The sequence below is a fragment of the Canis aureus genome, chromosome 20 (assembly GCF_053574225.1).
Source record: "Canis aureus isolate CA01 chromosome 20, VMU_Caureus_v.1.0, whole genome shotgun sequence".
Taxonomy (NCBI): domain Eukaryota; kingdom Metazoa; phylum Chordata; class Mammalia; order Carnivora; family Canidae; genus Canis; species Canis aureus.
Genome location: NC_135630.1, coordinates 9,233,177 through 9,255,710, shown reverse-complemented (window position 1 = coordinate 9,255,710; position 22,534 = coordinate 9,233,177). Strand labels below are relative to the sequence as shown.

Genomic DNA, 22,534 nt, shown 5'->3' with positions numbered 1-22,534 from the left:
TACACCTCACACCATTCACAAAACAAATTACAGGTATGCTAACAACCTAAATATACAAAATATTTTGCAAAATTAGAAGAAAATATACAATATCTTAATGAACTCAGAGTTAAGGAAAAATTACTAGTAAGACATGGAAAGCAAAAAACAAAGAATTAATGAACTTGACTACGCCAACTTTTTTTTTTTAATGCATAACAACAGAAACCAAAAACAAAATTGAAGGACAAGAGACTGGGAAAATTTATTCCCTTCCTCCCCCTCCCAAAAAAGGGAGGGGAAAATACACCTACTAATTAATAAGAAATATATATAACCAAAATTCTATTAAAAGATTTTTATATAGGAGATCCCCGGGTGGCTCAGCGGTTTAGTGCCTGCCTTTGGCCCAGGGCGCGATCCTGGAGTCCCGGGATCAGGCATGGAGCCTGCGTCTCCCTCCTCCTATGTCTCTGCCATTCTCTTTCTGTCTATGATAAATAAATAAATAAATCTTTAAAAAAAAGAAGATTTTTATATAATCAAGATACACATGGGTAAATGTAAAGTGAATTCTTGATAAGGTTCTAGTTCTCATGTTGAATGATGGATTAATGTGTGTTTGTTAGATTATTAAAAAAAATAAACAGCCATTCTTGGGCTAAGTATTTAAGTGTTTCATGGATCAAGGATTATGACTCACCTAATTTTGTACAACTGGGGCCCAAGGTAGGAGGTTCAAAACCATTTTGATTTTATTAGTTTCCCATCTGAAGTATGAAAACCTAAACCGGTTCTTTTTAAATATGTCATATACACTGAAAAATACTAATCCTTTGACAAACTGTCTTTTTTACAATTTAACAAGCCATGTGTTTCTCATCGAATTGCTTCTTACTGCAATTCCTAATTTGTGAGAAAGCTATATCAGCATAGGGGTTAGTCATCTTGTTTACTACTGCAGCAACCATATCTAAACAACTACACAGAAGGAAGAAGGGCAATTCCATTTATATGATATTCAAGCAAAGGTAAAACTATAGGAACAGAAAATCAGTGGGAAGGAGCTGACCTCCAAGGGCACCAGGAAACTTTCTGGAGGTGATACAAATGTTCTTTAAAAAAAAAAAAAGATTTTAAAGATTTATATATTTGAGAGAGAGAGAGCACAAGTGGGAGGGAGTCTCAAGCAAACTCTGTGCTGAGCGCAGAGCCCAACCCAGGGCTCCATCCCACGACCCTGAGATCTGCACCTGAACCAAAACCAAGAGTTGGATGCTCAATTGAATACACTATTCAGGCACCCCTTGGAATGCTAGAAATATTCTATATCTTGATTGTGGTAATGATTGCAGAATGCTAAGCATCTGTCAAACTCATGGAAATACAAAAAAAAAAAAACTCATGGAAATGTAAGGATGAATTTCACTATATAAAAACTTCAAAAAACTTGACTTTAAAAGAGGGAGAGGACAGTGTTGAAAATTAGAATTTAACTTATTAGATACACTCTTATTCAATATTAACAATATTATGATGTTAAGAACTATAGCTTGTAATCTAAATCCATACACAATTAATTCACAACTGATCCTTGCCTGTAGAATCAGTAAATTCTCAAATACTCTCCCCTCAAATCCTTATTATTCTTAGCCATTTTACTGGTAAAATTAAATGTTTTTAATATGGAACTCAATTCCTGAAATACTTTTGATTTATATATTCATTGTCCCATTTTTAAAAATTATCTACAAAGTCTGACAGGAATTATATAAATAGTTTATAATGCTAATAGTCTCAATATAATAGTCTCACCATGTATTTTTCTAGTTACTGAACCACACAATTGTATGCATTGTCTATTCATCCTTGGACCCTAAGAAGTAGGTATAATTGTCCCCCTTATTACATGAAGATTATTTTGACAGTATGCTTTATATTTAAGAGCTACTATGATTTAACAGGTAAGAGCCTGTTGGCTACTGCATCCCCAGAACACAGTAGGCACTCAGCAAATATTTGCTGAATTTTGGCTTTACCTCTGACTACATAATCTTGGACAATTACTTATCTCTTTAAACTTCAATGTCTTCATCCAAAATAAGATAGTAAAACAACTCTGGGAAGTAGGTGTGTTTAGTTTTTTTCACTCTTCACATAAAGCATCTGGTACATTATGAGCACTGAATATCATTGAATTTATTATTATCATCTCTTTGGTAGAATGTTGGAACTGTATATTTCTAAAGCTTGATGTAAGAATAAAGCAGTAGCAGAATAGATTATGCCTAAAACCTAACCTAACTATTCTTCATGCAAAATTGAGCTGTTCATTTTTATGATTTAAGACAAAAATAAGCACAACTTTTTTTTTTTTTAAGTACAACATTTTAAAGGTATAAAAAGCAGGAGCACCTAGTTGGCTCAGTCAGAAGACCCTGCAAGTCTTGATCTCAGGGTTTTGAGTTTGAGCCTCATGTTGCATATAGAGATTACTTAAAAATAAATAAATAAATTAATTAATTAAGCAAACAAACAAATGAATACACTTTTAAAAACAAATAAATAAGGGGCACCTGGGTGGCTCAGTTAAGCATCTGACTCATGATTTTGGTTCAGGTCATGATCTCAAGGTCCTGGGATTGACCCCACGTCGGGCTCCACACACTGAGTCGGCTTGGGATTCTCTCTCTCCCTCTTTTGCCCTTCTCCCCCACCTCATTCTCTATCCTGCTCTAAAATAAATACAGTAAAATCTTTTTTAAAAATTTTAAATAAAAAAAAAAATTTTAAATATGAGATGCCTAGATGGCTCACTGGTTGAGCGTCTGCCTTTGGCTTAGGGTGTGATCCCAGTCCTGGGATCGAGCCCTACACCGGGCTCCTTGCCAGGAGCCTGCTTCTCCCTCTGCCTGTGTCTCTGCCTCTCTCTGTGTGTCTCTCATGAATAAATAAATAAAAATCTTTAAAAAATAAACAAAACTAAAAATTTTAAATAAATAAAAGGATAAAAAGTTAGTTAATGAAGCTTTTAAAAAAAGATTCCTTTGAAATGGGAGTGAAGCCATTCACTAAGTCTAAGGAGCATACAGTTTAGAAATATTTGGGCCCATAAGTCAGGACTGGAAATAAATCTGGCAGCAAGAGTTCATGTCATGAGACCTACTTTAGGGCAAGGTGATTGATCCAGATATTTAAAATTGGATGCTAGAAATTTATACGATAAATGCAGTTGTAGAAATTGCACAGGATAAAAGAAAATGAGCTCATTTTATAAAAGAAAAAATTAGATGGAAGAGAATAATCAGAAAATTGAGTGAAATAGCTCACCAACTGTAAAAAGCTTTGCATTTCAAGAGTCCCATACCATGGATAACAGTATTTTTAACATCCTTATTTACTCATGGCCCTGATATTGTTATCCAATTAAGATACATTTTCTTAATCCAACTAAGATACATTTTCTTAACTTTATATATTCTTATGCACAATACGTATGAATGACATATAAGAACTGAATTTATATAATCTCTGACTTCATCTAAATTGTTTACAATATTTTGATGCTTTCCCTGAAAGCATGCTTTGGTTGGTTTCTTCAACCTAAGAACTACAATGGCCAGGTTCCCAGGTGTAACCTAATCAACGATAACTTATTCAAAATATTTTAGTATGATGATTAAAATCTAAAGAGACATATCATATAAAAATACTCTGGGGACACCTGGGTGGCTCAGTGGTTAAGCGTCCAATTTGATTTTAGCTCAGGTCTTGATCTCAGGGTTGTGAGATTAAGCCCAGCATTAGGCTCTGTGCTAGGCATGGAGCCTGCTTAAGATTTTCTCTCTCCCTCTGTCTCCCCCTCCACTTGCACATGCGCCCAAAGGCACTTGCTCTCTCTTAAAACAACAACATTTAAAAATACTCCAAATACTCAAACTTTACAGTTATTTAAAGAACTGATGACGGTGTCTGGGTGCTCAGTCAGTTAAGCAGCTGCCTTCAGCTCAGGTCATGATCCCAGGGTCCTGGGATGGAGCCCCATGTCAGGCTCCCTGCTCACTGGGAGTCGGCTTCTCCCTCTGCCTCTCCCCCTGTTCATGCTCTTTCTCACTCACTCTTTTCTCTCTCAAATAAATAAAATCTTGAAGAAGCAACAGCAGCAGCAGCAACAGCAACTGAGGAGCAAAGAGACACCAAGGCAAAACAAACCTGACCTGGCTGCCCACAGTCACCATTGAAGCTAAAAAATTATACTGTTGCCTAGTTATACTCCTTTAATATTATTATCTTCCTAATCTCTGTTACCAGTTCACATAATGCTCAAAGTCTAGGGCAGCGATAATAAGGGTCAGAATAAGTATATGGAGGAAGGACTCACATCAAGTGCAGTTTAGAATCCAACTATCTCAGGGAGCCTGGATAGCCCAGCTGGATTAAGTCTCTGGCTCAGGTTGTGATCTCAGGGTCCTGCGACTGAGCCCCACATCGGGTTCTGTGCTCTGCACGAGTCTGTTTGGGTTTCTTATTCCCTCTCCCTCTATTCGTACCTCCATCAAAATAAATAAATAAATCTTCAACAAAAGCTATAGAATCCAACCTATCTTGAGGCTGAAGCAACAAAGTTTTGATTATTTATCAATAACCCCAAATTTATGGGACTATTCATTCCCTGACTTCATGAACTATTTGTAAAAAATACTAAATTGTGGGAATAAATATGTTTAGCCATGCATATTCTGCAAACAAGCAAATTTCCAAATCAATTCAGAACCAGATAAAAGGACAAATACTCTGAGGTTTAGTTAGGGAAAAAGTAACAATCAAAGTAAAGGCTTATTCCCTAACTATTGCTCAGAGATTTGAAAAGTCTAAAGTCTGGTTACAATAGCCTCTTGTTTATACAAAAAGAGATTCATAGGTCAGCCTGGGTGGCTCAGCGGTTTAGGGCCGCCTTCAGCCCAGGGCCTGATCCTGGGGTCCCGGGATCGAGTCCCACGTCGGGCTCCCTGCATGGAGCCTGCTTCTCCCTCTGCCTGTGTCTCTGCCTCTCTCTCTCTCTCTCTCTCTCTGTCTCTCATGAATAAATAAAATCTTAAAAAAAAAAGAGAGAGATACATAAAAGCTTAGAAGTCTTGTTTCAACTGCATCATGGTAGCCAAGCAAGTCCTTTACAAGACAGAGGTGGTTGGGATATATGGCAGGTTCCCAGTCATTAAGAAAGCCCAACATCTAGTTAAGTTCTATTCCAAAAAGCAAACTGGAAGAAATTTTCTTTCTTAAGGAGGGATAAATTGCCAGTCCAGCAACTGACATTCTGACATCTTGGTATATTTAATTCTAAAAACTTAACCAACTTCCTTACTTTCAGGATTTAAAAAAAAAAGAAAAACTGCCTTATATTAGAATCATTTTAATATTCTAGTATATGTGCTGCTGAAATGAGCACAAACTGTTTAAATATTCTGATTTGATAGGACATGAATCCATTAAAGTGAATTTATCCTAGAGGACAGTCAATAATTAGCTTAGTTTACAATATTTTTCCTTCTTTTCTCAAACAAAAGAGGGATAATAATAGGTAACATTCATACAGCACTTGCTCTGTGCCAGGCATTGGTTTAAATTCATTATATGTGTTAACTACTTAATCTGCACAATCCTACAAAACAGGCATTATCATTCCTATTTTATATTTGGGAAAACCTGAGGCATGGGGAGATTCAAATAATTTACCCAAGGTTAAGCAACAGACAAGTGACAGAGTCACAATTTCAACTCAATCAGTCTGGCTCCAGAGTCCATCTATGCTCTCAATCTTTAAGTTTTTCTGTCTCTTGGTTATACAGGTGTCTTTGTTTTTGTTTTATTAAAACTGTAAAAGAAATGCATAGAATATCTCCCACCCCACCATGGGAGATTTTTCTCCTTATTTCTAACTGGCTCATAACATGGGCTAATTAGAAGGCTTAAAACGTTTTAAGTGGAAATTATATATATCTTATCTACATTAAGTATATAGATCTTTTTTCTCTTTCAAAAAAAGTGGGGGAGGGGCATGGACCGGGGCGGGGGGGTGTGAATTCTTCAACTCACAGATTCTCTCATATAATTTCTATAGGCCTTAGGAAGAAAGTGAAAGCATTAGAAATTCTTTCTACTTTGCTCTCTTCAGCGTTGAGTTTGCTTTTTAGAAAGAAATTTTGGTGTGGAATTCTGTATTAGCAGCAAGTGAATATTCTCAGATATAGGGCGTATAGTTCAAGTTTACCTATTATTTCAAATAAAAGAACTATCTAAAACCAAAATATAAACGTTTTCATAGTGCTAAACAAAAAGGTCCCCTGCAGAGGTGCCTGTCTGGCTCCCCTGGTGGAGCATGCAACTCATGATCTCAGGATGGTTAAGTTTGAGTCCAAGCTGGCTGTGGAGATTACCTAAAAATAAAAATCTTGATAGATGATAGATAGATAGATAGATAGATAGATAGATAGATAGATAGATAGATAGGCAGGCCCCCTGCAGAAGCAACAAGACCTAGGCCACTTTGAGGCCTAAACTATTTACAAGGTGACTCTCTTTACCTAATGAAGCCAAGGTTTACAGCTCCCCCCTCAGGGCCTAGAACATGGGCACATATGGGCCCATAGAATGTATAATGAATGGATGACTGAACGAATGCAGGCTTATTTTTATTTGAAGGACGAAATAGCATCTTCTCCATTGTACCTAGGTCTCTAATCGACAGGCAAAGGTAAATAAACTTCTTCCCCAGAGGTTAAAACACCAATCTTCAGGGCGCCTGGGTAGCTCAGTCAGTTAAGTGTCTGCCGTCAGCTTGGATCATCATCTCAGGGTCCTGGGCTGGAGTCCCACGTCCGGCTCCCTGCTCAGCAGGGAATCTGCTTCTCCCTCTGCCCCCCTTGTAATCTCTCTGTCTCTCTCTCTCTCTCAAATAAGTATCTTTAACACACACACACACAAATCCTCAGCTTCAGCAGGGCTGAATCTTAGTCTTGAAAAAGTGTGTCAGGAGATCTCACAGATCTCAGCATACAGTTGCATTCATGGATACAGTAAGATATGCAGCAGGCAATAAAGAAGAGAGACAGGTATAAAATGGAGGAGTCCACCAGCAGGCTTCCTTACACTCTCTCCTTCCCATGAGAGGAGGGCATGCAGAACTTACGTGAAGCCCATCAACAAAAAAACACCAACGTATGTGCAATGTTTCTGCCCAGGGAAGCCCATCAGAGAGAAGGCACCCAAAGTTTTATTGAGGGCTGCTCACATGGTACCCTCTGCCACATGTATGCCAAAATTCCAGACCCCCAGAAAGAAAGCAGGTGTTCAACATAAACCATATTGTTTGCACAGTCTAGGCACAGTGAATCAACCTCATCAGTTACTGGAAACACTCTGAGAGCGGAGTTCCCAGATGCCAACCATGGGCCAACCCTGCAAACGGGCCTTTCCAAGGAGAGCAGTCTCAGACCTACTATCTTAACTCTACCATGCACCAAGTTATTTAACTTCTTGAAGTCTCAGATTCATCTGTGAAAAGGAAAAAACAATAGAAACTACCTCACAGCTACTATGATTATTATAATGTAACTATCATAGTATTGTTATCCAGTGTGATGGCAAGACTTCATAAAGATCACTTCATGATAATGATGAGAGCTACAGAAAGTTGCAGATAATGTAAAACTTCTAACTTTATCTTCAACCCAACAGCACTTTTAGATGATAAAAATCATAATGATCTGGAATGAAGAAGACACAGACCCCCATCTTCTCCTATAAAAGATATGTGAAGATTAAGATGCTTTATCATTAAAGTCACCCGGGTGGCTCAGTGGTTGAGCGTCTGCCTTTCCCTCAGGGTGTGATCCAAGGGTCCCGGGACAAAGCCGCATGGGGCTCCTTGCAGGGAGCCTGCTTCTCCCTCTGCCTATGTCTCTGCCCCACTCTCTGCCTCTCTCATGAATAAATGGATAAATCTTGTAAAAATGAAAGAAAGAGAGAAAGAGAGAGAAAGGAAGGGAAGGGAAGGGAAGGGAAGGGAAGGGAAGGGAAGGGAAGGGAAGGGAAGGGAAGGGTGGAAGAAAAAAGAAAGGAAAGAAAGGAAAGAAAGGAAAGAAAGGGAAGAAAGGAAGGAAGAAAGGAAGAAAGGAAGAAAGGAAGAAAGGAAGAAAGGAAGAAAGGAAGAAAGGAAGAAAGGAAGAAAGGAAGAAAGGAAGAAAGGAAGAAAGAAAGAAAGAAAGAAAGAAAAGAAAGAAAAGAAAGAAAAGAAAGAAAAGAAAGAAAAGATTGAAACTTTGGCCTTCCCTACGAACCAGCAATTGCACTGCTGGGGATTTACCCCACAGATACAGATGCACTGAAACGCCAGGACACCTGCACCCCGATGTTTCTAGCAGCAATGTCCACAATAGCCAAACTGTGGAAGGAGCCTCAGTGTCCATCCAAAGATGATGGATAAAGAAGCTGTGGTCTATGTATACAATGGGATATTCCTCAGCCATTAGAAACGACAAATACCCACTATTTGCTTCGACGTGGATGGAACTGGAGGGTATGATGCTGAGTGAAGTAAGTCAATCGGAGAAGGACAAACTTTATATGGTCTCATTCATTTGGGGAATATAAATAATAGTGAAAGGGAATAGAGGGGAAGGGAGAAGAAATGGGTAGGAAATATCAGAAAGGGAGACAGAACATGAAGACTCCTAACTCTGGGAAACAAACTAGGGGTGGTGGAAGGGGAGGAGGGTGGGGGGTGGGGGTGACTGGGTGGCGGGCACTGAGGGGGGCACTTGACAGGATGGGCACTGGGTGTTATTCTGTATGTTGGCAAATTGAACACCAATAAAAAATAAATTTATTATTAAAAAAAAAAGAAACTTTGGCCTTCAAGTATAGATAAGAAACCAAAGGACTCTGCATTTTAGTATTTATTCTGAAATTACTATATTATTTGCTTGTTTTATCCCAACTCATGAATTTAACTTATTTTCTTACATTATTTATATAGCTTAGCCCTATAATCAATCTACAGCAATGTCCCTCTAAGCTTCCTTATCATCTCTGATTATCGCTGAGTAGAAACCTATAGACCATATAAATTACCAGATTAGAGAAATTTTTTGGTTTTGTTTTTTTGACCAAATTTATAATCCAATAATGTTAAGTAACATATGCAGGCGTGGGAACCAAAACAAATTAGCTTTATTCTATCTTAAGTGAATCATATCAAGGATATTAAAGGCATTAGACAATAGAATTTTTTAGTTGTCTGGATTTTATCCTGTCCCAAATCATCTTGTCATTCCTCTGGAATGAAGTAAAAGGTGAAGGTTTTTTTTCTTACATGCTTAATGCAAATCGTTCTATCACCCCACCAACACAAACTAGAATATAAGCTCCATTAGAGCTGAGCCATAGCTATTTTAATCACCATTGTATACACACCTCTCAGAACAGTGTCTGGCACATAATAGACAACAATTTTAACTCCTGACTCAAGTTTTCTTGTTCTTGGCTTCCTTCCTCTATTTTACTATCACTAATATATATCTCTGCGTGTCCTTTGTTAAGGCTCTTTAAATCATTATTGGGGGCAGCCCTGGTGGCTCAGCGGTTTGGGGCTGCCTTCGGCCCAGGGCATAATTCTGGAGACCCAGGATCATGCCCAGGGCATAATCCTGTAGACCCAGGATTGAATCCCACGTCGGGCTCACTGTATGGGGCCTGCTTCTCCCTCTGCCTATGTCTCTGCCTCTCTCTCTCTCTCTCTCTCTCTCTCTGTGTGTCTCTTATGAATAAATATTTTAAAAAATAAAAAAATAAATCATTTGGGGGGAAAAAGGAAGCACCTTTTAACAACTATATATATAATACTGAATATAGTCAGATTAAATGTTAGTGAATAAAAAAGGCAAAGAAATATATTCAGATACACACTGCAAACCAATATTAACACAGAATTAGAGTAATTTAAAAGTACCCTCCAAATTATATTATACCTGAGTTGGTTTGATATAGCTAGCTTATCTGAAATTTTCAATATATTTCTAATACCAAAAAAGTATATTTTAAATATTATAGAAAAGCACAGTTTGTTTGTTTGTGAGAGAGAGAGAGAAGGCACAAAAGGGGGGCAGGCACAGAGGAAGAGGGAGAAGCAGACTCCTCACTGAACAGGGAACCCAACACAGGACTTAATCCCAGGACCCTAGGATCATGACCTGAGCCAAAGGCAGCCATTTAACCAAGGGAGCCACCCAGGCACCTCTAGAAAAGTACATTTTAAATATTAAAAATATACATGACATTATAAGGGGAAATACTGGAGGTTACTATTCACTTTCACTTTTCACTTACAAAAACCATAATTTACTGTCTTTTAACAAATAGTAATATTTTGAAAAAGTAGTTTATCTTCATAAATTTTATTCACATAAAGCTTTAGAGGACTATATTCCACTTTGTCTAATCTGAAGTGACTTGAAGTCATATTTATTTTATGTTAATATTAGTCAAACAAAAATAACTGTGACTGGGGCACCTGGGTGGCTCACTTGGTTGAGTGTTTGCCTTCAGCTCAGATCATAATCTCGGGATCCTGGGATGGATCCTGAATGGAGCCACCCATTCAACTCCCTGCTCAGCAGGGAGTCCAGTTGTCCCTCTGGCTCCCACCCCTGTCCACCAGGCTCCTTCATTCTCTCTCTCTCAATTAAAAACTAAAATCTTTAAAAATATTTTTTTAAAAAACTGTGACTGTTTTTGCTAGTGGAACAGAGAGGAAAAATAGTTCTATTTAGAAAGTCACCATACAACTAACTACATCATGCTATCTGTAAATTTTAGCTCATAATTATGAATAGTTGAGAGTACAATTTTATAATATTAACATAAATTGGTTAAAATTGTTATCAGGGCAGCCCTGGTGGCACAGCGGCTTGGCGCTGCCTGCGGCCTGGGGTGTGGTCCTGGAGACCCTGGATCGAGTCCCATGTCAGGCTCCCTGCAGGGAGCCTGCTTCTCCCTCTGCCTGTGTCTCTGCCTCTCTCTCTCTCTCTCTCTCTGTGTCTCTCATGAATGAATAAATAAAATCTTTAAAAAAAATAAATAAAATTGTTATAAGAATCTCTGTCATTGTTATAACTGTATAACAAATTTAAAGTTTTGTAGATATTGACATTTTAAATTTTTTTTTTTTTTAATTTTTATTTATTTATGATAGTCACAAAGAGAGAGAGAGAGGGGCGCAGAGACACTGGCAGAGGGAGAAGCAGGCTCCATGCACCAGGAGCCCGACGTGGGATTCGATCCCGGGTCTCCAGGATCGCGCCCTGGGCCAAAGGCAGGCGCCAAACCGCTGCGCCACCCAGGGATCCCAGATATTGACATTTTATTTCATTTTTAGGTAGCTAATTTTCAAGTTAGAAACATTAGGAAAAGTGATTTTCCCTATTGCTCTTTATAAAGCTAAAATCATTTAGACAAAAATCTGACATACATTTACTCATACTCAAAAATCATTACAGAATAAAATTACAAACTGAGTTAACGGGATCCCTGGGTGGTGCAGCGGTTTGGCGCCTGCCTTTGGCCCAGGGCGCGATCCTGGAGACCCGGGATCGAATCCCACATCGGGCTCCCGGTGCATGGAGCCTGCTTCTCCCTCTGCCTATGTCTCTGCCTCTCTCTCTCTCTGTGACTATCATAAAATAAAAAATAAATAAAAATTAAAAATAAAAAAAAAATTTTAAGTCAAAAAAAAAAACTGAGTTAACTCTTTAGTCAAGAATGAAGATCACTAAAAAAAATAATAATAAATAAATAAATAAATAAGAATGAAGGTCACTATAATATTTTTCCAGTGGGTTCCCACCACATTTAGAAAAAAAAATCTAAAATCTTAAACATGGTCTATATAAAGAGCATCTCAGGTTAGCCCACCCCACTTCTCTGACCTCAGCTCCTTCACTGGCTTCCTGAGCTGCAACTACGGTGGCCCTATTCTGCAACAAAATAAGCTTATTCTGGACCTCCCATTCCCTAGGCTACAGGCTCTACAGGTCATCCACAGACTGAATCCTCCTCACCCACTACACAAATATCACCTCAAGAACCATCCCTTTAAAGGACAAACATTATATGTTCTCATTCATTTGGGGAATATAAATAATAGTGAAAGGGAGTGAAGGGAAGGGAGAAGAAATGGGTAGGAAATATCAGAAAGGGAGACAGAACATAAAGACTCCTAACTCTGGGAAACGAACTAGGGGTGGTGGAAGGGGAGGAGGGTGGGGGTGGGGGTGAATGGGTGACGGGCACTGAGGGGGGCACTTGACGGGATGAGCACTGGGTGTTATTCTGTATGTTGGCAAATTGAACAATAAAAAATAAATTTATTATTAAGAAAAAAATTTTTTTAAAAATAAAGAGCCATTTCTATCATGGCTCCCCAGTTCCAATCATCCATCGCCATATAGCTCCCTCATCAGTCTCTATCTGATATCACAATAACCTATTTTATTTCATTATATTTATCACTAAAATTATCTTACTCATTTATGTTTAATGTTTGTCTTCTCTCCCAGAATGTAAGTTCCATAAGAGCAAGTACTGCATTTATCTTGTTCACCACAATCTCTCAAGAACCTAAAATGAATTAATACTATACTATTAAATGTACAGGCTAATATGGAGATTTCTGGGGTTTTTTTTAAGATTTTTATTTATTTATTCATGAGAGACACACAGAGAGGCAGAGACACAGATAGAGAGAGAAGCAGGCTCCATACAGGGAGCCCGACATGGGACTTGATTGCCCGGATTCGGGACCATGCCCTGAGCTAAAGGCAGATGCTCAACCACTGAGCCACCTGGGCTGTCCTCAAGTTTCTTCTATCTTTATCACTATTTTCCACCTCCTTTTGAGATCTTTTCTCATGTTAGTATGTAACCATAGTTTGTTAGCATCCAAGTTGCTTAACTCTGGCAAGAGACAAACCATCCTTGATAGAACCATCTTTAGTAGCAAAATGATCAGAAGTCAGGCAGATTTTGATATTTTTTGGCAAAATTAATATCAGTTAGGTTTTCATATCAAAACTAAGTGAGTCCCTAATATGAAGATTTTGATATTTTATAACCATTCTCACACATATGGCTCTCTTAAGGCCTCTTCCATTTTTTTCTATGCATTAACACTTACAGTAAGAGAACTGGTTAACTAAAAAATATGTACAGCAAGAAGATGTTATACTGTATAAGCAGCTCAGAAACTGACTCAAAGTTTCAGAATTTTTTTTAAAGATTTACTTATTTATTTATGATAGAGAGAGAGAGAGGGAGAGGCAGAGACACAGGAGGAGGGAGAAGCAGGCTCTATGCTGGGAGCCTGACGTGGGACTTGATCCCGGGACTCCAGGATCACGCCCTGGGCCAAAGGCAGGCGCTAAACTGCTGAGCCACCCAGGGATCCCCTCAAAGTTTCAGAATTAATGGTATATCTTTCAAGTTACACACTGATCCTACATATCAGTAAACATTAGAAATTATAAGTGAATTGTTAATTATGTCTAAATAAAAACTATCAGATAAAATTTAGCATTTATGAGTAATATACACTCCTATCATAAGATAGATAAAAATTATTGAACATAATTAAGAAATAAAACAAGCAACGTTTTAGAATTTAACATAGATTAGATATCATCTTCTACCTAAAATATAACCTTATCTGCAATTAAAGAGATCATGTTTAAAGAATTAAAGGAAAGCATGACAACTATAACTCAAAAAATGGGCAATCTTAACAAAGATACACTACTACTACATTAAAAATATAGGAAAAAATGGAAATTCTGGAGGTGAAAATACAATTCAAGAGTTAAAAAGTAATCAACCAAAATTTAAGATTCTCTAGCAGAGTTCAATAGCTGATTTGAGATGACACAAGGGTCAGTGAACTTGGAGATCCATCAACAGAAATTACCAATTCTGAAGAAGAGAAAAAAAGAATTTTAAAAAATGAACACAGCCTGAGACTTATGGGATACCATCAAACAACCAAAGTACATTTATTGCAAGTTTCAGAAGGAACAAAGAGAGAGAAAAGGACAGAAAAAAATATTTGAATATTATGGTCAGAACTTGCCAAACTGTTGAAATCTATAGATTCAAGTTTAATGAATCCAAAGTAGGATAAACACAAAGAGATCAACACCTAGACATATCATTATTGAAAGCCAAAGGCAGAGAAAATCATGAAAGCACAAAGAGAAAAACAACTCATCAGAAACAATGGCGGTCAGAAAGCAGGAAACAACACAGTCAAGGTGCCGAAAGAAAAAAGATCTGTAACAAAGAACTCTATATCCAGCAAAACTATTCTTCAAAAATAAAAGCAAAATAAAAGCAATCCCAAAAAACAAAGATTGAAATAGTTCATTGATAACAGACCTGCCACACAAGAAATCTTACACGAAGTCCGTTAGACTGAAAGAAAATAACCAGTCCAAAAGTCAAATTCACAAAAAAGAAATAAGGAGTGGGATGCTTGGGTGGCTCAGCAGGTTAAGCATCTGCCTTCGGCTTACATCATGATCCTGAAGTCCCCCGATTCAGCCCTGCATCAGGCTCCCTGCTCGTGGGGAGCCTGCTTTTCCCTCTGCCCCTCATGCGCCCTCTCTCAAATAAATAAAATTAAAAAAAAAAAAAAAAGAGGAGGGACATCACTACCTACACTAGTAAAATTAAAAGTACATCCAAGAACATTCTGAACTATGTGCCAAAAATATTAAATAGCTTAGAAGAAACAAACAAATCCCAAGAAACACAATTACAGAAACTACCTCAAAAATAAGCAGAAAATTTGAACAGACCTATGACCAATAAAGAATCTGAATTAGCAGTTTAAAAATTTTCCAAAAGAAGAAAATCCAGGCCCAGATGCTTTCAGTAGTAAATTCTATCAGATGTATTCCAAGAGATAATAATATCAACTATTCACAAACTCTTATAGAAAATAAAAGAGGAAATACTTCTCAATTCATTCTGAGGCTAGTATTACTATGTTACAAAATCCAAAAATATATTTAAAAAAAAACCTACAGACCAGTATCTTTCATAAACACAGACACAAAAATGTTCAACTAAACATTGGCAAAGGAAAGCCAGCAACTGTAGTAAGAATTATATGCCATGACAAAGTGAGATTTATCCTAGGACTAAGGCTAAATTTAATATCTGAGAATCAATTAATATAACACACAATATTAATGGAATAAAGGACAGGAACCACATGATCATTTAAGGTACTAAGGTGACCAACCATACTGGTTTGTTCAGGGCAGAAGAGTTTCCCAAAATGCAGGAATTTCAGTGCTAAAACCACAACAGTCTTGGGCAAACTGTGACAGTTGGTCAAGCTAACAGATGCAGAAAAAGCATTTGACAAAACCTAATACTCATTCATGATAAAAACTCAGGAACAAACTAGGATTTAAAAGGAATCCTCTATCAAATATAAAGATGTTCTATACAGGGTGGGAGTGAATGGGTGACGGGCACTGGGTGTTATTCTGTATGTTAGTAAATTGAACACCAATAAAAAAAAAAAAAAAAAAAAAAAGATGTTCTATACAACACCTGTGCCTATAGTAAACAGTATTGCATTAAATACTTAAAAAGTTCAGGAAGTAGATTTTGTGTTGTGTTCTTACCACAATAAAATTTAAAAATTAAGCATAAGATTTATACACTGAAATTACAAAACATCAATGAGAAAATTAAAGGTCAATAAATCAAAAGAAATTTTCATGTTCCCGTATCAGAAAAGTAAATATTCCGAGATTTATAATTCTCCCCAAACTGACCTACAGATTCAATGCCTACCCATAAAAACCCCAAGACTGTTTTGCAGACATTAATAAGCTAATCCTAAAATTCTTACATTGGGCCCAGAAGAGCTATAACTTTTAAAAACAAAAACAAAACCAGAGGCTTACACTACCTGGTTTCATAAGTTACCACTGGGCACAATAATAAAGACAGAGTTAGTCTCAGCTAGTGTAAAGACAGATATATAGATAATAGAACTGAGTCCAGAAATAAATCTTTACGTTTATAATCAATGGAGAAATGGTATCTTTTCAACAAATTGTTCTAACACACTCCATATTACAACAGATGAATTTAGACCCTTACTTCACACCATACATAAAAATTAACTCAAAAAAACCAAAACCAAAACCAAAAACAAAAACAAAAATTAACTCAAAATAGATCCTAAATCTAAGAGCAAAAACTATAAAACATCTAGAAGAAAACAAAGGAGAAAATCTTCGAGACCCCGGATTATGCAGAGAGTTCTTACAACAAAAGCATGATCTATGAAAGAAAAAGCTGGGGGGATCCCTGGGTGGCGCAGCGGTTTAGCACCTGCCTTTGGCCCAGGGCGCGATCCTGGAGACCCGGGATCAAATCCCACGTCGGGCTCCCGGTGCATGGAGCCTGCTTCTCCCTCTGCCTGTGTCTCTGCCTCTCTCTCTCTCTCTCTGTGACTATCATAAATAAATAAAAATTAAAAAAAAAAAAAAAAGAAAAAGCTGGGAAATTAAACTCCATAAAAATTAAAATTTGGGGGGGGGCACCTGGCTGGCTCAGTGGAGCATATGGACTCTTGGGGTTATGAGTTCGAGCCCCACATTGAGCCTAGAGCATACTTTAAAAAATAAAAACTCTAAAAATACATGTATTTTAAAATTTTTTGCATCTCAAAGGGCTCCAATAAAAAAAGGTCAAGACAAGCCGCAGACTAGGAGAAAATATTTGCAAATCATGTATCTAATAACGGGCTTACATCCAGAACACATAAGGAACTTTTACAACTCAGGGGGCCTGGGTGGCTCAGTCGGTTAGGCATCTGACTCTTGATTTCAGCTCAGGGCATGATCTCAGGGTTGTGAGACTGAGCCCCAGGTCAGGCTTCTCACTCATTGGGGAATCTGCTTGATTCTCTCTCCCTCTTCCTCTGCCCCTCCCTCCTCTCTCTCTTTCTCTCTCTCTCAGGTAAATACATTTTTTAAAAGAAGAACTTTTAGAACTCAATAATAAAATAAAAATGGGCAAAGATTTGGATGGCTACTTCAACAAAAAGGATACATTAATGGCTAATAATTATATGTAAAAATAGCCAATGCCGGGCAGCCCGGGTGGCTCAGCAGTTTAGCGCCGCCTTCAGGCCAGAGCCTGATCCTGGAGTCCCGGGATCGAGTCCCACGTCAGGCTCCCTGCATGGAGCCTGCTTCTCCCTCTGCCTGTGTCTCTACCTCTCTCTCTCTGTCTCTCTCATGAATGAATAAATAAAATCTTAAAAAAAAAAAAAAAGAAAGAAAGAAAGTAGTCTAGGGGCACCTGGGTGGCTCAATCTGTGGAGTACTTGGCTCTCGATCTTGGGGTCATAAGTTCAGGCCCTACACTGGGCAGAGAGATTACTTCCAAAATAAATAAAAATTTAAAAATAAAACAATAAAGTGGTCCAGTTTCATTCTTTTGCAATGTAACTGTCCAGTTTTCCCAGCACCATTTATTGAAGAGACGTTTCTTCCGTTGTAACTTCCTGCCTCCTCTGTCAAACATTATTTGACCTTATAAGAATGGGTTTATTTCCTCGGCTGTATCCTGTGCTATTGATCTATGTCTGTTTTGGGGGAGGTACCATACTGCTTTAACTATATAGCTTTGTAGTATAGTTTGAAATCAGGGAGATTAGTATCTTCAGCTTCATTCTTCCTTCTCAAGATTGCTTTGGCTATACGGTCTTTTGTATACAAATAAAATTCTATACAAATTTTAGGATTATTTTTCCTACTTCTGTGAAAAATGCCATTGAAATTTTGATAGAGGTTGCAATGAATTTGTAGATTGCTTCAGATAGTACGGATATTTTAACAATATTAATTTCTCTAATCCATGAGTATGGTTTATCTTTCCATTTATTTGTATCATCTTCAATTTCTTTTTTTTTTTTTCATCTTCAATTTCTTTCATCAATGTTTTATAGTTTTCAGAGTAAGGTCTATTAACTCCTTGGTTAAATTTACTCCTCAGTATTTTATGCAATTGTGAATGGGATTGTTTTCTTAATCTCTCTGATAGTTCATATTTGGGAATGGAAATGCAATAGACTTATGCATATTAACTTTCTTTTTTATTTTTTTTTTTTTGCATATTAACTTTCTATGCTAGGTACATACCCAAGAGAAATGAAAACATAACCACAAAAAAGTGTACAAAAATGTTTAAAGCAGCATTGTTCATAATAACAAGAAAGTGAAAACTCAAACGTCCACTAATAAGTAACGTAGTATATCCATACAATAGAATATTAGCAATAAAAAGAAACAATGACATATGCTACAACATGGGCTTTTAAAACAGTATATTAAAACAAACTAGTCATGAAAAATTACATATTATATGATTCTTTTATTTTTTGAGTGTGTGTGTGCTTTAAGCAAGGGCGGGGCGGCCAGGCAGGGGAGAGAATCTTAAGAAGGCTCCACCCCCAACTCCATCTTCCCACCCTAAGATCAGGACCTGAGCCAAAATCATGAGTCAGAGCTCAACCCACTGAGCCACCCAGCGCTCCTGATTCTACTTATTAAAAAAATGTCCACAATAGGCAAATCTATAGAGACAAATCAGTGGTTGCCTAGAGCTAGGGATTTTAGGGGAAAAAGAAGAGTAACCATTAATGGGTATAGGATTCCTTTTCCGGATGATGAAAATGTCTTAAAATCGATTATGGTGATAGTGCAAGAACTCTGTGAATATAGTAAAAACCGCTTAATTTTATACGTTAAATTTAAATTGGTGAATTGAATGGTACATAAATTATATCTCAATAAAACTGCTACCAAGACAAACAAACAAACAAAAAACCCCACCTTGGTGTATGACCGGTGAGTAGGTAAAGCCAACAACACTGGTTAGGCCTGCCACATCCAAAGTTAACATCCTAATATTTAGGACAGAAAAATCTCAAAGTCATAAATACCTTCCAATCACACTCTGATAATTTGGTAAATTAGTGTGTCTGTATATATACATATATATGTGTGTGTGTGTATATGTATATATACATATCTGAAATGGGAAGCAATGATTAATCAGAGTAACTAGTTCAGTCACTAACCTTTAAACATAGGTTGACAGTAAATGTTCAAACTTCATATGCCCAAGATATTTCAATCTTCTACTTAATGTGTGCACTAGGAGAGAGCTCGGGGACATTCAAAGCAACACACTGCATGAACTGTATTGCACGACATACAAACTTCAGTCGTCCCTAAATTCCTTACATGTAATCTAGTGATTCCCAGGCTTGCATAAAGTCGTTTCTCCCTCTTAAAGAAAGGAAGAAACTCTGAAACGCGAGTGCCCCATCCTACCTTGGCAAAGCGGCCGTCCCTCCGCGGTGCTGGCCCTGCTCTGTGTCACGGCCCTAGAGAAAGTGCGCATTTCCCTCTCTACAGTGACTCACAGGTAAAAAGGAAAGCAAATCTGATTACCAAACGCAAGATTACTGTTGTATCATCACCGGATTAAAATGTAAACCACGCAGCTGAGAGCAAATGGCCACGAAGGGGGGGAAATTTTACAGGTTTTCTAATGAAGTGTTTCCCCCCCGTCCTCCCCCCTCGTTTAAACGAGGACTAACAACTCTCGGGCTGCTCGGCGGCGAGTCCAGGTCCTGGGAAGGGAGCCCGGGGGGCGGGCGGCGGGAGACGCGGGGAACGGTGCACTCGGGACTGCTCTGGGCCCTTGTGGGGTGTTTTCTCCGTCCTTTACCGACATGGAGTAAAGATGTCCCAGCCGAGCGGGGGTGCGGGGGGCTCGGGAGGTGCGGGGCTGCGGGGCTCGGGGGGCTCGGGGAGTACGGGGGGCGCGGGGGCTCGGCTCGCGAAGGCGCTGGGGAGTCCGCAGCAGCCGCCCCGGCGGAGCCCCAGGCCCCCTCCCGCGCGGTCCCGGGGGGCAGCCTCGCCCGGCGGGGACCCAGGGCGGCCGCGGGACGCGCGCCACACAGCTCGTTTTTGTTTGGTTTCCAGCCCAGCCTGCGCGCAGCGCCGAGCCTCGAGCCTCCGGCCCCCGGGGGCAGCGGGCGGGCGGGAGGGCGGGCGCCGGCGCGGAGCCGAGAATAAAAGAAGAACCGCGCACAACCTGCCACGCGAGCCGCCGGGCGGGCACGGGAGCGGCGGCCGGAGGGCCCGACGGGGAAGGAGCGCGCGCCCGGCCCCCCGCCGCCCCGGGGCCGCCCGGTCCCGCCCCGGCCCCCCCGGCCCCCCCGCCCCCGGGACGCGCTTCCTGCGGGCCGCCCCCCGCCCCCGCCCCGGCCCGGCCCGGCCCCGGCCCCGCCGCCCGGCCCTGCCGCCCGGCCCCGCCGCCCGGCCTCCCCGCGGGGCAGCGGCTCAGCCCCGTCCCGGCCGCACGGGCGACTCGCGGAGATGTAAACACGGCGGGCCACCGCGCGGCCCATCCCCCGCCCGCGGGCCCCCCGCCCCCCGCGCCCCGCGCCCCGCGCCCCCCGCGCCCCGAGTCCCGCCGCCCCGCCGCTGCCCCGCGGCGCCCGGCCGTTGTCACCGCCGCAGCCTCCGGGGAGCCGCCGGCAGCGCCCGGGGCGGGGACCCGGACGGCGAGGCCCCGGCGGCCCGCGCTCTTACCTGCTCTCCGCCGCGCCGCTCTCCTCCCGGCCCGGCCGCCGACTCGCCCCGAGGGGCCCGGGGCCTCCCCGGCAGCCCGAGCCGCTCCGCCGGGAGACGACCGAACAAAACAGCGGCGGCCGCCCCGCGCAGCGCCCCGCCCCGCCCGCGCCGCCCCGCGATGCCCAACCGCCGAGGCGACGGCGGCGACACAGAGCCCGGCGCGGGGAGCAGTGGGGGCCCCCGCCCCCCGCCTCGGCTCCTCCCCCTCGGCCTCCTGCCGCCGCCACCAGGACACTCGCGTCCGCCTCCCCCGTCCTCCCCGCCCCGCCCCGCCCCGCCCCGCCCCGCCGCGCCCCTCCCCGCGCGGCTCGGGGGGGCCCGCCCGTCGCCGCCGCCGCGCCTGTCACCCGGGGCCGGCAGTTCGCGCCCCGCGGGGCCCCGCGCCCCCGGCCCGCCCCCGGCCCGCCCCCGGCCCCCAACTTCTCCCGAGCCCGCTCGCCCAGGTCAAGGCGGGCCCCCTGTCCCGTCCCCGCTCGGGGCTCCCGCAGCCGCCGCTGCCACCGCAGCCCTCCGCGGGGGCCCCGCCGTGCGCCGGGCGGGGGCAGCGCGTGCACCTGCAGCGCCCGCTCCCGCTCCCGCTCCCGCTCCCGCTCCCCGCCGCCCGGGCCGCACGGCACAGCCTCCCGCGGCCCCGCTGTCACTCCGGCCCCTCCCGGGCTCAGCTCCGCGCTCGGCCAGTGCGGCCGTTACCGGGGCCGGGGCTCGGGAAAACTCCCCGCGCAGGTGCCCCCCGCCGCCCGCCCAGGCTCCACTCCTCGGCCGCCGCCAGGGACGGGCGGGGGCGCGGCGGACCGAGCGCGCCGCGGCCCCGCCCCCTCCAGGCCCCGCCCCGGCCCCGCCCCGGCCCCGCCCCGCCCGTGACGCTCCGGCCGCCCCGCCCCCCCGCCTCGCGGCCTCGGCGCCGCCCGCTCCTCCTCCGCCGCCGCCGCCGCGCTCGCCCGCGACCCCGCCCCGTTCCCAGAAATGACCCCCGCCCAACGGCCCCGCGGCGCGGCGGTTGGTGCCCGCGGGGGCGGCGGCGGCGGGCTCAGCGCGCAGCTGCGGGGCGCGGAGGGCCCCGCACCGAGCCTTTGTCGCGCCCCGCTCGGCCCGCGGCGGGAGGGCGGCGGGCAGGCGGCGGGGGCGCCCCGGGCGGGGGAGCCCGGCAGCGAGACCCGGCGGGAGCCGCACGCCCCGGACCCCCTTGGGCACCGAGGGGCCCCGGTGCGCGGACGCCGGCGGCGAGGAGCTCCCGCGCGCTGGTGCGGACGGACGGACGGACGGACGCGAAGTTGCGCCTCGGCCGGTTCCCGCGCCGCCACGCCCGGCCGCCGCCCGCTCCCTGCCGCCGCTCCCGGAACAAAGCGACGGGCGCCCCGGAGCGCGGACCGACCGGCCGCGTGCGCTCCCGCCTCCTGCGGCCGCGCTCCCTGCACCCGCCCCGCCCGCGCCCCGCCCGCGCCCCGCGCCCCCCCGGCCGCACCCTGCACCCACGCGGCCCGCACCGCGCCCCCACCCCGCCCGCCCGGGCTCCCCGCGCCCGCCTCCCGCTTCCCCGCGGCTCCTCGGCCAGCCGCGAGGCCAGAAAAGCCCCTGAAGGCAGGGCGTGGGGGCCCTGGAAATGCCCCAGGGGTGCGGCTCAGCTCAGAGCCGCCGGCCGCGCCGCTGTCCCCGGGGAACCGAGAAGGTGGGGCCTCTTCCTTCTTGGGGCTCCCGGCGCCCCGTGGGGGGGCCGGCGGGATTCTTCTTTCCCCACCTGGAAAAGCCACTCTGGTGACTTAAGAGAGTTG

At 43.3% G+C, this 22,534-nt stretch overlaps 1 protein-coding gene across 11 annotated transcripts in view; it reads right to left on the bottom strand.

The window, feature by feature from the left end:
- ELF2 (E74 like ETS transcription factor 2) overlaps nt 1–20,871 on the bottom strand; it is a 98,821-nt gene extending 77,950 nt beyond the window's left edge. For 6 of the 11 annotated variants that reach the window (XM_077860997.1, XM_077861000.1, XM_077860995.1 and 3 more), the window contains exon 1: nt 20,724–20,870. The gene's annotated coding sequence lies outside the window, so the exon portion shown is untranslated. Of the gene's footprint in view, nt 1–18,950; nt 19,022–19,198; nt 19,409–19,454; nt 19,853–20,723 lie in introns of those variants that run through there. The other 5 variants (XM_077860991.1, XM_077860996.1, XM_077860992.1 and 2 more) reach the window with 4 other exon arrangements.
- Nucleotides 20,872–22,534: the final 1,663 nt, after the last annotated feature.